Here is a 12,672-nt window from a genome sequence, read left to right on the forward strand (position 1 = left end):
AAGTACACAATATAACCAATGACAACTGATTCAAATAGCTTTGGAATGTTTCTATTCTCATTTTTTTGTCTCAAGGCACCACACACGCATACACACACACACACACACACACACACACACACACACACATAAACATACGCGCGCGCGCGCGCTTGAGTTAGCGTTTGTATGATTCTTTCTTTAACTCACCTGCCGGGTGGTCATAATCAAAGGGTCCAGTGTGGGCTTTAACTATCGCATGGCAGCGAATCTTGGTAGATATTCTAATGCGTTAATGAGGAACCGACCTGCTGCGGAAAAAACTTAATCCCACTTTTGGCCACCAGTTACAACATCTCGTCGACTCTCCAGTGCTCATATTCAACAAACTGTTAAGCGGCGGTTAATAATAATATCAACATTATACCTGTCCCACTTGTTTGTTCTTTTCTACCCTTGTCCGTAACTGATTAATAACGGGACAAGGGTACGTAATGGATTACGTAAGGGAACATTTGATTACGTCTTCCTTGCTTTGTCGCGCGGTGTAGCAGCGCGGTCTGTGGCGTCTTGTCTGCGAGGCTCCCCTGTCCTCTCTCGGACATGAGTGTATGTGTCGTCCTCAGCGTAAGTTAGTTTAAGATAGATTACATAGAGTGTAAGCTCAGGGACTGAGGATCGAGGACCTGAGCAGTTTGGTCCCATAAGACCTTAGCATATTTTTTTCCCTTCCTTTCATAGCGCCAGATTTGCACCTGATGGCTAAATTTACAGTTATTTTTTTCCCAGAGTAAATCTGTTACACATTAGCGCATTAGAAAATCTATAATTTCCCTGCCATACGATAATAGCAGCTCACAATAGACCTCTGTGAGCAGCTGTAGCCGGTAGTAACGAGACATTTAAAACTCACACATATGTAGAGTAGAGGTGGGAATAGACCCCGGGCAGTTGGCGTTATCGCGCGATAATGTACACGATGCCAGGCGACCTGGCGTAGGCGCGAGATGCGCCACGATGGTGTCGCGTCCCAATTTTGTTACGTTACAAAAATGGGCGCTGCTCTGCGCCGCACCGCACGCCGTATGCGCGGTTCAGATTGCGCCTAGCTTGGAACCAAGTCCTCCGTCGCCTGTTATTACCTGTATCTAAGTCAGTATGGAAGTTCAAATGTGTGTGAAATCTAATGGGACTTAACTGCCAATGTCTTCAGTCCCTAAGTTTACACACTACTTAACCTAAATTATCCTAAGGACGAACACACACAACCATGACCGAGGGAAGACTCTAACCTCCGCCGGGACCAGCCGCACAGTCCATGACTGCAGCACCTTACACCGCTCGGCTAATCCCGCGCGGCTCAGTAAGGAAGTGCGGCTAGACACGGATGAAGACGTTGCAGCAGCGCCTGCGGGTCAGCCATGCGGGCGGCGTCCACCGCGGCTCATTTTTGCCGCTGTTCGCACCTGCCGCCAGGCAGAACGGTGGTATTTTCGCGGTCTGCCGGTGCTGGACATGACGGACGCTTGGCTGGCCAACCGGCGCACACGCAGGCCGTATGTCGCGTGCCTCGACGCCGTGAGGCGTCCGTGCGGCGCCAGGCAGTGTGCGCGCTCCTGCGGGACCCCCCACTGCTGACCTTTTAACATAGCTTAAAAGCTTTTAGGAAAACGGTGAAATTCTCCCTCTGCCATCCGACAGCGATCATGGCGATCAAGAAGGCAGGTACTGCGCGGCTTGAGTTTCTTGTAATGAATATAGAAATGCTATCGAAATAAGGGAATAAATAAAAGCCGCGCGGGATTAGCCGAGCGGTGTAAGGCGCTGCAGTCATGGAATGTGCGGCTGGTCCCCCCGGAGGTTCGAGTCCTCCCTCGGGCATGGGTGTGTGTGTCTGTACTTAGGATAATTTAGGTTAAATAGTGTGCAAGCTTAGGGACTGATGACCTTAGCAGTTAAGTCCTATAAGATTTCACACACATTTGAACATTTTTGAATAAATAAAAAAGCCTAGTATTTAGGTGTCACCGACGCAGTTTCAATATGGCTCTTCAGTTGCCGGTTGCTATGTAGCGTACTCAGACCATCTGAAGTTGAAACCGGTAATGATGCCACCTCTGTCATCTTAGACTGAAATATATGTTGATGTTGTTCAAAATGGTTGAAATGGCTCTGAGCACTATGGGACTTAACTTCTAAGGTCATCAGTCTCCTAGAACTTAGAACTACTTAAACCTAACTAACCTAAGAGCATCACACACATCCATGCCCGAAGCAGGATTCGAACCTGCGACCGTACCGGTCGCGCTGTTCCAGACTGTAGCGCCTAGAAGCGCTCGGCCACCCCGGCCGGCCCGACGCAGGGTTCCTGCAGCCAGAACGCTGTGTCCGATGAGAAGTACTACGAAAAAAGCAGCCCACGTCTCATCCAGTCTCGTTAAGAATTTACTGCAAAACTGACAAAATAAAGAGCAGTGCACCAGTTACAGAGACCATCTATTGCACTAATGTACTTCGTTTCGTCTGTGTCTTATGGCATTTTTGTGCGACACGTTTTCTCCCATTGCACTGACCTGGCACTCTGCCTACTATTTGCCACTTGGAGTCTCACTAAATGACCTTTTTTCTTCTGCACCACGACCTAGTTCGCACATACTGCTCCTTGCCATAACCAACATCTGGCAAAATGCAACAATTCATCTGCAAAATCAACATATACATATATATTTATAATTTAAATCTTTTTTATGAGGCCGGTGTCAAATGTCCAATAGTACAATAGTGAAGAATTACAAAGACTCCTTAATCATCAGATGCGTCATGATATATAGGTATAATGCAGCTACATACAGGTATGTAATAAATAATTTGTTTACATCTTCATGATTTCAAACTTTGTCGTGTCCGTGAGAAGTTACACCCCATTCAGAGTGTTCGAAAGGAGTTTAACGATATGGAAACAGAGTCTTAGGTAAGTAAAGCAGAGTGTGGGTTTCGGAATGACAAATACTCGCAACTTGTTTTTTATCCACAAAGATGCTGATGTAAATATGTATTATCCGTGATGTCATTGAATGAACATGATGATGTTTGATTTGTGGGCGCTCAACTGCGAGGTTATCAGCGCTCGTAAAAAGTCCCAATTTTTATACAATCCAGTCTGGCCACTGTCACGAATGATGATGATGAAATAAATGATGAGGACAACGCAAACAACCAGTCCCCTTGTAGAGAAAATCCCCAAGCTGATCGGGAATCGAACCTGGGACCGTGTGATCCAGAGGCAGCAACGCTAGTCACTTGACTACCGGCTGCGGTCGATGTCATTGGAGTGATTTAGTAATGAAAATCAGGCTTACCCCTAAATCTATCGAAATGTTTTCTGGAAGCAAGTATATGATTTTCTAAAACTGAATAGTTTAAATGAGGACAGTTCTGGTTGTGGTTTAGCGTGACTGTTAGGATGATTATGAGGCAACAAATTTTCCCTGTTATCAGTCGCAATTTAATTATTTCCATGACGCATTTCGAATATTCAAACCACTGTCACCAGGTAGATTTATGTGGAGCAATACGTCATGCACGTGTTGTCCTATGACTTTTGTAGGCTGTGACCTGTGGTACTATGTAGCAGGGGAAGAGAAAACAAAAGAGTACTTCAGTACAGAGGTGGATGTTCTATGGAGGTCTTTGACTGAAAGGATGAACTAAATTGTTGATGTAAAAGTAAAAGTGTAAATCTAAACGTAATGATACCACCAGTGGTCACAGGTCCCCGTATCTGTCATCTTGCATAGCGTACATACCACAATCTGTTGTCACCGGAAGGAGCAAAGAAGGCATCTAGAGTCTAATAACTCCATTGAACATATAACGAAACAAATCATTATTTTTGAGGAAGTCTCACATGGAGACCTTTGCTTGCGCTAATGAACGAAAATGTAAGTTGTCACAGACACTTTTCTGTCAAGTTTATTCAATTTAAGGTTTTGTACACATTATAGTAATCATAACAGCGGAGGTAGATGCATAGAATGTAAGTAACATACCAGAAAATGATATTAGCATCAGTGACAAAAATGATATATATGACACAAGTTAGTCATTGGTGCTGCAGTACAGTTATTCTTCGTGTTTCACGATCCCTGTTAATATCAAAGCGAATATCGCATTAACTTAATGTGGGACAAAGCTATCGAAAGGACACGTAAAATTTCGGTTTAAAATCATTGTGTTTGGAACGGAAAGGAGACTGAGACTTTCCGCCCCTACTGGTCGTCCCATGAACGACGTAATGGCAGTGTTTGTTTGGCCTGACTCCAGCTATGCACTGAAAGCACCTGAGGTGTTTCTTGAGGAACACCCATTTGACAGGGGCACTAACTGGTGGTGTGTGGGTGGGTCTATTGGGTTTTGTGAGTCAGGCCAGGCAATTACTGATGTAGAAGGTATCATGGAAACATGCAAGTAATTAGCTGTTGGTAGATATGAACAACGTGACGAGGGAGTCGAGTTTTGTGTGTGTGTGTGTGTGTGTGTGTGTGTGTGTGTGTGTGTGTGTGTGCGTGTGTTTGTGTGTGTATGCGCGCGTGCTTATGCGTGTGTTTCTGAGTGTAAATTTAATATTGTAAGCTGCTGTTATAAACAGAGACGATACTGTTGCGAGTGTTATTTTTGTAACGTAGAATGGACTCAGATTGGTTTCTTTGGTGTTTGTATATTTTGAGTACTTCGAGGAGGCTAGTTTTTCATTTTTAGGTTGGATGTGTGGAATTCCGGTACCTGTATTATTAATATGGTGTTTAGTTTCATGCATATTTTTGTTTTGTTTCTTAGTACTGCCACGTGTTGTTCGAAACTTGTTTCATTCGATAAAACTGAAGACTATGTCACACAACACTGTACAGTATCCACAGCCACGTGAAAATCGGATAACGTGCCTAACGGTATGCAGTGTTGGCATTTTCCAAATTTCGCAGCTATTGCGAAATATTTCACTGCAAATATATACTAACCTTAAACGACAGTATTTCTATTTGCAAAATAGGACAAATGTAGGATATATTTCCACTAAGGAAGGCACACGGACATTATATTTTGGCGTGTGAGGAAATTATAGTCCTTAACACATTAGAAAGTATCCTTCTTAACACAATAAGCAACACTGTTCTGCAGCAAAACTGAGCCTACTCGAAAGTCAAGGCACAGCGCTGGCAGCAATGCCTGATATTTCACCTAAATATCTTCAGACAACAAAAAGCAGTGCTTTATCCTAAGACGGATGCCCATCAATGACGTAGGCTTTCAGTGCGTTGCTTGCAACGCAGCGTCTCTCTAATGCGCTGGACACTCGCTGGTTAATGTAACGACCAATTAGCGGCGTACATCGTCCTCCGCTGGCGCTCCGGTGCTAAGATGGCAGATGCGGAGATCCATCTCGTGCTATAACGGCGCCCATACTCGGCGATCGTAACGAAAGCGGCGCGAGGACGCAGCTCAGCACGTGGCTCGCCGCGGGCCGTGCAAACCGCCCGGCTGCCGCTGTCGGCCTGGCAGGACTCGCTGCTCGCGGGTCGGCGTTCGAGTCCCCGTGCGCCATCTGATTTACGGACTTGCAGCGTATCCGCAGAGAGAGCGCGACCACTGAAATGACAAGTGCTGGACAACACTGTAAAATGGAGCAATGATAATGAATTATCACTTTGCCTGGAGTCCATAGCTTTTAGAAGATTTTTTTTTTTTTCGATCGGAAACCCACTATGTTCCTGTTATAGGGTCAGCGCTCTACAACCACACAAGTTTCTGAAAAATTAAATTACATACGTCTCTCCAGTTTTTATTGTGTGCCTGACGATATATATACTAATGACCCAAGGCAGACGACTATCATTCAAGTGTTTATGAGTAAGAAACAATGCGAGTCTCTGGGGAAGCACAGGAAAAAAATTTCTTGACATCTTATCACTGATGGTCGCCGTTATGTGGAGTTGAATGCTGACTCTTCCATACGCTAACTCATACATACCAGAGTTATAGAGATTTGTTAATATACGTAGATATTAGTCGTTTAAATGTGGAAGCTGAGCGCACTGTCTTCTAATGCAACCAGTAAATGAGAGACCCCTCATTCTATTCTGTAACGCTGCGAGCAAAACAAATTCCCAGTCACCAGTTACACTCATGGTTCTAAAATCAAGACTGAGACTTCCTTTTCTATTTCACAGGAACCTGAGAAGATACTGAGACGGGCGAACAGCTTAACCTCACACTGATGTCGCCTTCTACGGCCTGATATCCAGTTCTCCTTGCTGTTGGGTAAGACGACAACACAAATTACTTCACAATTGTAGAAGCGTTACGAGAGAAAAAGTACATGTAAATCTCAGGTTACTTATCAGAATGTTGTCCCCACGATTAATAAATGCCAGCAATAGCAGAAAATAGATTGCCAGAGCTAAACAGTGCTTACGGACTGTTCTACTCTGTACCTCTGAAACTAATAAAATATATGACAAGTGAAGTTTATAGAGAGTCATGTAAACCAATAGATGATATGCAGCCGAGACCCGAAAATCTAAAGGGAACAAAAATTAACATCTGCCTTTTCCATTTAAAAAACTCAAATCCTGTATTCGTCGCCCAAATTTGGCTCAGTTTTAACATTGCCAATTTGTTTTGTTGTTGTAGCCAAACTTTCGGCTACTGTGCACCACCTAAGGTGCACTACGCGATCAAAGGTAGCCGAACACCTGGCTACAAATGACTTATAACTTCGTGGCGCCCTTCATCGGTAATGCTGGAATTCAGTATGGTGTTGGCACACACTTAGCCTTGATGACAGCTTGCTCTCACCCAGGCATACGTTCAATCAGGTGCTGGAAGGTTTCCTTGGGAATAGCAGCCCATTCCTCAAGGAGTGCTGCACTGAGGAGAGTTATCGATGTCGGTCGGTGAGGGCTGGCACGAAGTCGGCGGTCCAAAACATACCAAAGGTCAGATCAGGCCAGTCCATTACAGGGATGTTATTCTCTTGTAAGCACTCCGCCACAGGCCGTGCATTATTAACAGGTGCTCGATCGCATTAAGAGATGTAATCGCCATCCCCGAATTGCTCTTCACCAGTGGGAAGCAGGAATGTGCTTAAAACATCAATGTAGGCCTGTGCTGTGATGGTGTCAGGCAAAACAACAAGCCCCCATCATGAAAACACCACCACACCGTAACACCAGGGCCTTAGAATTATACACGCTGGCAGGTGACGTTCACCGCGCATTCGCCATACCCACACTCTGCCATCGGATCGCCACATTGTGTACCGTGATCCGTCACTCCATACAACGTTTTCCCAATGTTCAATCATCCAATGCTTACGCTCCTTACACCAAGCGAGGCGTCGTTTGGGATTTACCGGTGTGAAGTGTGGCCTTTGAGCAGCCGCTCGGCCAAGTTTTCTCATTTCCCGCCTAATTGTCACAGTAGTTGTAGAGGATGCTGATGCAGTTTGGAATTTCCGTGTGATTGTCTGCCGGCTGGAGTGGCCGAGCGGTTCTAGTCGCTGAAGTCTGGAACCGCCTGACCGCTACGGTCGCAGGTTCGAATCCTGCCTCGGGCATGTATGTGTGTGATGTCCTTAGGTTAGTTAGGTTTAAGTAGTTCTAAGTCTAGGAGACTGATGACCTTAGATGTTGTCCCATAGTGCTCAGAGCCATTTGAACCATTTTTTTAGAAAAACAAATTTGGATGACAGTAAACTCTTTGTTCAGAGGCAAAAGTCCGTGAGTTCCGCGGAACGCCACATTCTGTTCTCTCAAATGTCTAATGACTACTGAGGTCGCTGACAGGGAGTACCTGGCAGTAGGTGGCAGCACAATGGACCTAATATGAAAAATGTATGTTTTTGTGGTTGTCTGGATACTTTCGATCGCATAGTGTATGATTTCTGTGCGTACCCTTTTTACTCAAAGAGGAATATTTCAGATTGTGAACTGAGGTTATATGGTGGTAGCCGAAATAGGATTCCTGAGACTGCAGTTGACATGATGTAGGAGGCGAAATGTGATCGCGTCATAAAAAGAAAAACGCTTTATGACACGACGCATACGTATGGTTCAATTTATCGCCTCATTTGTATTGTGCCGTATCCTTCCGAGTCAGCGACACCTGTAGATATCCAAAAATTAAAAGGGCGGAGAATCTAGCAGCTGTATTTCACATACCAAACGAAATGGCGTTGTAAACAAACCTGTATTCAGATAGTCCACTTGGTATGCCAGACAGGTTTTCGGAATCCCCCACTGTCTTTTATACGACTCCATACTTTTACCGCGAAGCTATATTACAGAATATTATGGTAAGTTGTAATTTCCAACAGTTTCAAACCTCGGTAAAGTTTTATACACTCTGGAAAGGCACCTGATAGTGCTGTAAAGCTGTATCTGGCAGGAGGAGCGGCGCTAACTTTCCTGTAATAAAAAACACAAACCTAGATAATCCTCTCCCGTATTGCGTTGCTCAGGCCTTAAGTAACTTGGATTCGCAACCCTGAAGCCGCCAGACTTCTCCACTCCGCGTGTGGGCGGAGATGAAGCGGCAGCAGGCGCACAGTGTTCGCGGCAATTAGGCAGAGGCGGCGGAAGCGGGGGCGAGGTGTGGGCGAAGCGCCTTGTCATCGCGTCGCCCGCAGTACGCCCGCCACGCGCGGACCATTACCTGCAGTGCCGGCCGGACGTGCAGCCGCCCGCGGCGATGCAGACGTCAACAGGCTCACACCGCTGTCTGATGGCACCCACTCAGTTCTTGGTATTACATTATCCGCTTCAAGTCGCACAAGCCGTCAAAACACTTCGCGTTTACATGTCCGAGAAATTCAGCACAGAAACCGTCTACCTCTCTCTCTCTCTCTCTCTCTCTCTCTCTCTATCTCTCTCTCTCTCTCTCTATGCAAAGTTGTCTACGTTCCTTGATGTATTTATTTTTTTAGAATAACCTTTTCGCTACTGCCTCGTAGGGTGTAAACCAAACCTTTTTACGTTTTACAGTGATGTAGTTGAAATGGAAACATGTCACACTGGTATAGGTTACGTCGAGGCGAACACGTTTATACAGTCGGTACTGTCCGTATTGGTGCTGTTTACATTTTTAGTTTTTCAGGAATACACCTTGACACATATTAAAAACTTGATAAACCGTATCTCGTCAGTTTACACCTAGGATAGTTATGGAATATACGTAGCGATCAAGGGTCACCATTATATTAACTAGTGATAATGATTACAGACTAGCAGACAGTTTTATTTCATTTATTGACAAAAATTTATGTAACACACTTTTGGCCCATACAGTGTGTTCCGAGAGGAATAGTCAGTATTCAGGTATATGACAGGAACGATAATTCGAGGCAAAGAAAACTCTAGTACACACGGTCTCTAAACTGCAGACCTCAAGAGCTGTGAGTACTCCTTCATCCTCGTTACAGGGTGAAAACACACACACACACACACACAAAACTCTTCTACAGCAATCTCTTTGCTTCCCAAGTTTTGAGAAGTGGTAGTATGCACTAAAACAATAAAAATTGTCTGGTGAACGTGAGCTCGAAAATGCATACCTTAAGAGTTATGTCCACTTGTTCATTTTCGCTATTGTGAAAGACATCTCTTCTACTGAACAGCTGCACATAACTCTTAAGGTATCCAATTTAGAGCTTATGTTTACTAGACAATTTTTTCTTATTTTGATCCATAGCCGGCCGGAGTGGCCGGGCGGTTCTAGGCGCTATAGTCTGGAACCGCGCGACTGTTACGGTTGCAGGTTTGAATCCTGCCTCGGGCATGGATGTGTGTGATGTCCTTAGGTAAGTTAGGTTTAAGTAGTTCTAATTTCTAAGGGACTGATGACCTCAGAAGTTAAGTCTCATAATGCTCAGAACCATTTGAACCATTTTCTTTTATCCATACCACCTCCCCCCAACACATGGAAAGGAAAGAGCTTGCGGTGCAAGAGCTTTATTTCACTAGTGTCCAAGATGAAAATGTGCTCCTAGCTGTAAGGGTATGCATTTTTACTAGACTTTTTGCCTAGAAAAATCATTCCTGAAATATCGCTGGTATTGACCATGCCTCCTGGGACACCTCTATATGTACATGATGTACACAACTTACCACAGTGGTGTAAGGGACGTAGAGACAGACAATTTGAAGCGGAGCATTTGCAGTCTGTCAACCAGGGAAACAATCTCAAATCGGTCTCCAGAAACCACCTAGGCTAAACGCATGCGCGTCGCGCGCTGTTTTTTGATGTTCTCTCACTTTCTTGCGCCACTGGCTATGTCAATTTATTAATAGTATTAATTTAAACTTTTCTGCGAGCGTAATGATGGAATGGCCATTATGATGTTTGAGCTCCGGTATACAATTGAAGCAGTGTGTAAATACGTACGCATCTGATCCAGGTTCATATATTCCTTTCTTCTCCGATTCTGCGCAGAACCTCCTCGTTCCTTATCTTATCAGTCCACCTAATTTTCAACATTCGTCTATAGCACCACATCCCAAATGCTTCAGTTTTCTACTGTTTCGCTTTTCTCACAGTCCATGTTTACTACTATGCAATGCTGTGCTCCAAACGTACATTCTCAGAAATTTCTTCCTCAGATTAAGGCCAATGTTTGATATTAGTAAACTTCTCTTGGCCAGAAATGCCCTCTTTGGCAGTACTTGTCAGCTCCTCGCTCCGTCTATTAAGGGTTATTTTGCATCCTAGGTAGCACAACTCCTTAACATCATTTACTTTGTGCTCCCCAATACTGGTATAAAGTTTCTCGCTCTTCGCATTTCTGCTATTTCTTATTAATTTTATCTGTCTTCGACTTACTCTCAACTGATATTCTGTACTCGTTAGTGTGTTCATTCCGCTCAGAAGATCCTGTAACTCCTCTCCTTTTTCACTGAGGATGGCAATGTCGACAGCGAATCTTATCACTGATAAACTTCCACCTTAAATTTTAACCCTACTCATGAAGCTTTCTTTTATTTCTGTCATTGCTTCTTCGATGTATACATTGAAAAATAGGAACAAAAGGCTGCATACCTCTCATACATCCTTTTTAATCCTAGCATTCTGTTCTTGGGGTCTTCCAGTCTTATTGTTCCCTCTTGGTTCTTGTACGTAGTGTATATTACCCGCCTTTTCCTAAAGCTTAACCCTATTTTCCTCAGAATTTCGAACATCTTGCACCATTTTACATCGTCGAACGCTTTTTCCAGGTCGACAGATCCTATGAAGATTTTATGAATTATGGAGTGCAGCAATCAGCCGTCCTTTTTAGATTTTAATATGCAGATCCTGATTTCGGCTATTAGCTAGCCATTCTCAAAGCGCTATTTTTATTCTCGTTGCATGTAAGTCCCTGTTGTTCGGGCGTCAATCACAGTTCTACGAAAGTGTCTTGATTTTTCTTCAGTCTTTCTTCCTTACCAACCACCACGTCAGAACTGCCTCTGTGATGCTTTTACCTTTCCTAAAGCCAAACTAATCGTCATTTAACAGATCCTCAATTTTATTTTCCAATCTTCTATATATTATTCTTGTCAGTAATTGAAAGAATGAGCTGTTGAGCTACCTGTGCTCACTTGTCGGCTCTTGCTGTCTTTTGATTTGTGTGGAGGATGTTTTCCCGGAAGTCTGACTGTATATCGAAAGTCTCACACATTCTACTTACCTACTTCTGTCGCCACTTCGCCCATGGATTTTTGGAATTCCGGTGGAGTGTTATATGTTATTTTTGCCTTACTTTTTTAAGGCTTCCGAAGCTCTTTTCAGTTTTTCGTGATAGTCATTAGTCTGCTTTTGCAAATTAGCAAATTGAGTAATAAGAAGAGAATTTCTGGGGCTTGGGATACTATGTACGTGGCGTGATTATGTGCAGTCCCCTGAAAAATACTGCTAGTCCATCTCGTGTTGTATACAGTTTGGCTAAAGATATTCGCTACACCCCGGGCAGCCGCAGTCGATGATGAGCCGGCGCGCCATTAGCCGTGACCCGGGCTGCCACTGCTGCTGCTGGTAGCACCTGCGGCTGCCGCGGCTTGCGTCACCGGCGCAGCGCATTGTGACGCCGCAGCTCCAGTTCCACTTGCGCAACGCGCGGGCCGGGCCGGGCTGCTCTGGGAAGCTGCTAGCCCAGTTTCCACCGCGCGCGTCTTCGTCGTCGTCTTCTTCTGCGCTGACGACAATGGGCTGTTGTGCCGGCGCCGCCACGCCCGTTGCCCAACTCCTGTTCGGGAAGCTGGCGCGCGTTGCCGCCGTCCGCATTTTTATACCGCTCCGAACCGGACGGCACTCGGTTCCTCGAGACGCGTTGCTCAACGTGCAACAGCCTCCCATCACGCAACGGAGAACCATTCGACGTATCACTGCGAAGATCAGCCCAGCTCCACTTCGTGATGGCGTGGACAGGCGAAGAAATCGACAAAATTACAGACAACTGCGAAAGATAGCACAACCAGTGTTCTGGAAAGCTACTTCTTGACGGCCTACCACGGTAATTTGTTACACTTTCTTAAAATATACCGCTCGGGGGAATTCCTGAGGGATATCCAAAGTTTTCCTACCATTCCTTGAATACATTGCTGATCACATAAGGAAGATGTTGAAGAAACTGTGTATCACCACAGATTACAACGCTTCCTTACC

At 44.8% G+C, this 12,672-nt stretch overlaps 1 protein-coding gene across 1 annotated transcript in view; it reads left to right on the forward strand.

Moving 5' to 3' along the window:
- The window catches only part of LOC126332411 (protein krueppel-like), a 402,798-nt gene that overhangs the window by 234,304 nt on the left and 155,822 nt on the right, over positions 1-12,672 (forward strand). The window contains exon 2 of the mRNA XM_049996603.1: positions 6,204-6,294. The gene's annotated coding sequence lies outside the window, so the exon portion shown is untranslated. The remainder of the gene's footprint in view (positions 1-6,203; positions 6,295-12,672) is intronic.

The sequence above is a fragment of the Schistocerca gregaria genome, chromosome 2 (genome assembly GCF_023897955.1).
Source record: "Schistocerca gregaria isolate iqSchGreg1 chromosome 2, iqSchGreg1.2, whole genome shotgun sequence".
Taxonomy (NCBI): domain Eukaryota; kingdom Metazoa; phylum Arthropoda; class Insecta; order Orthoptera; family Acrididae; genus Schistocerca; species Schistocerca gregaria.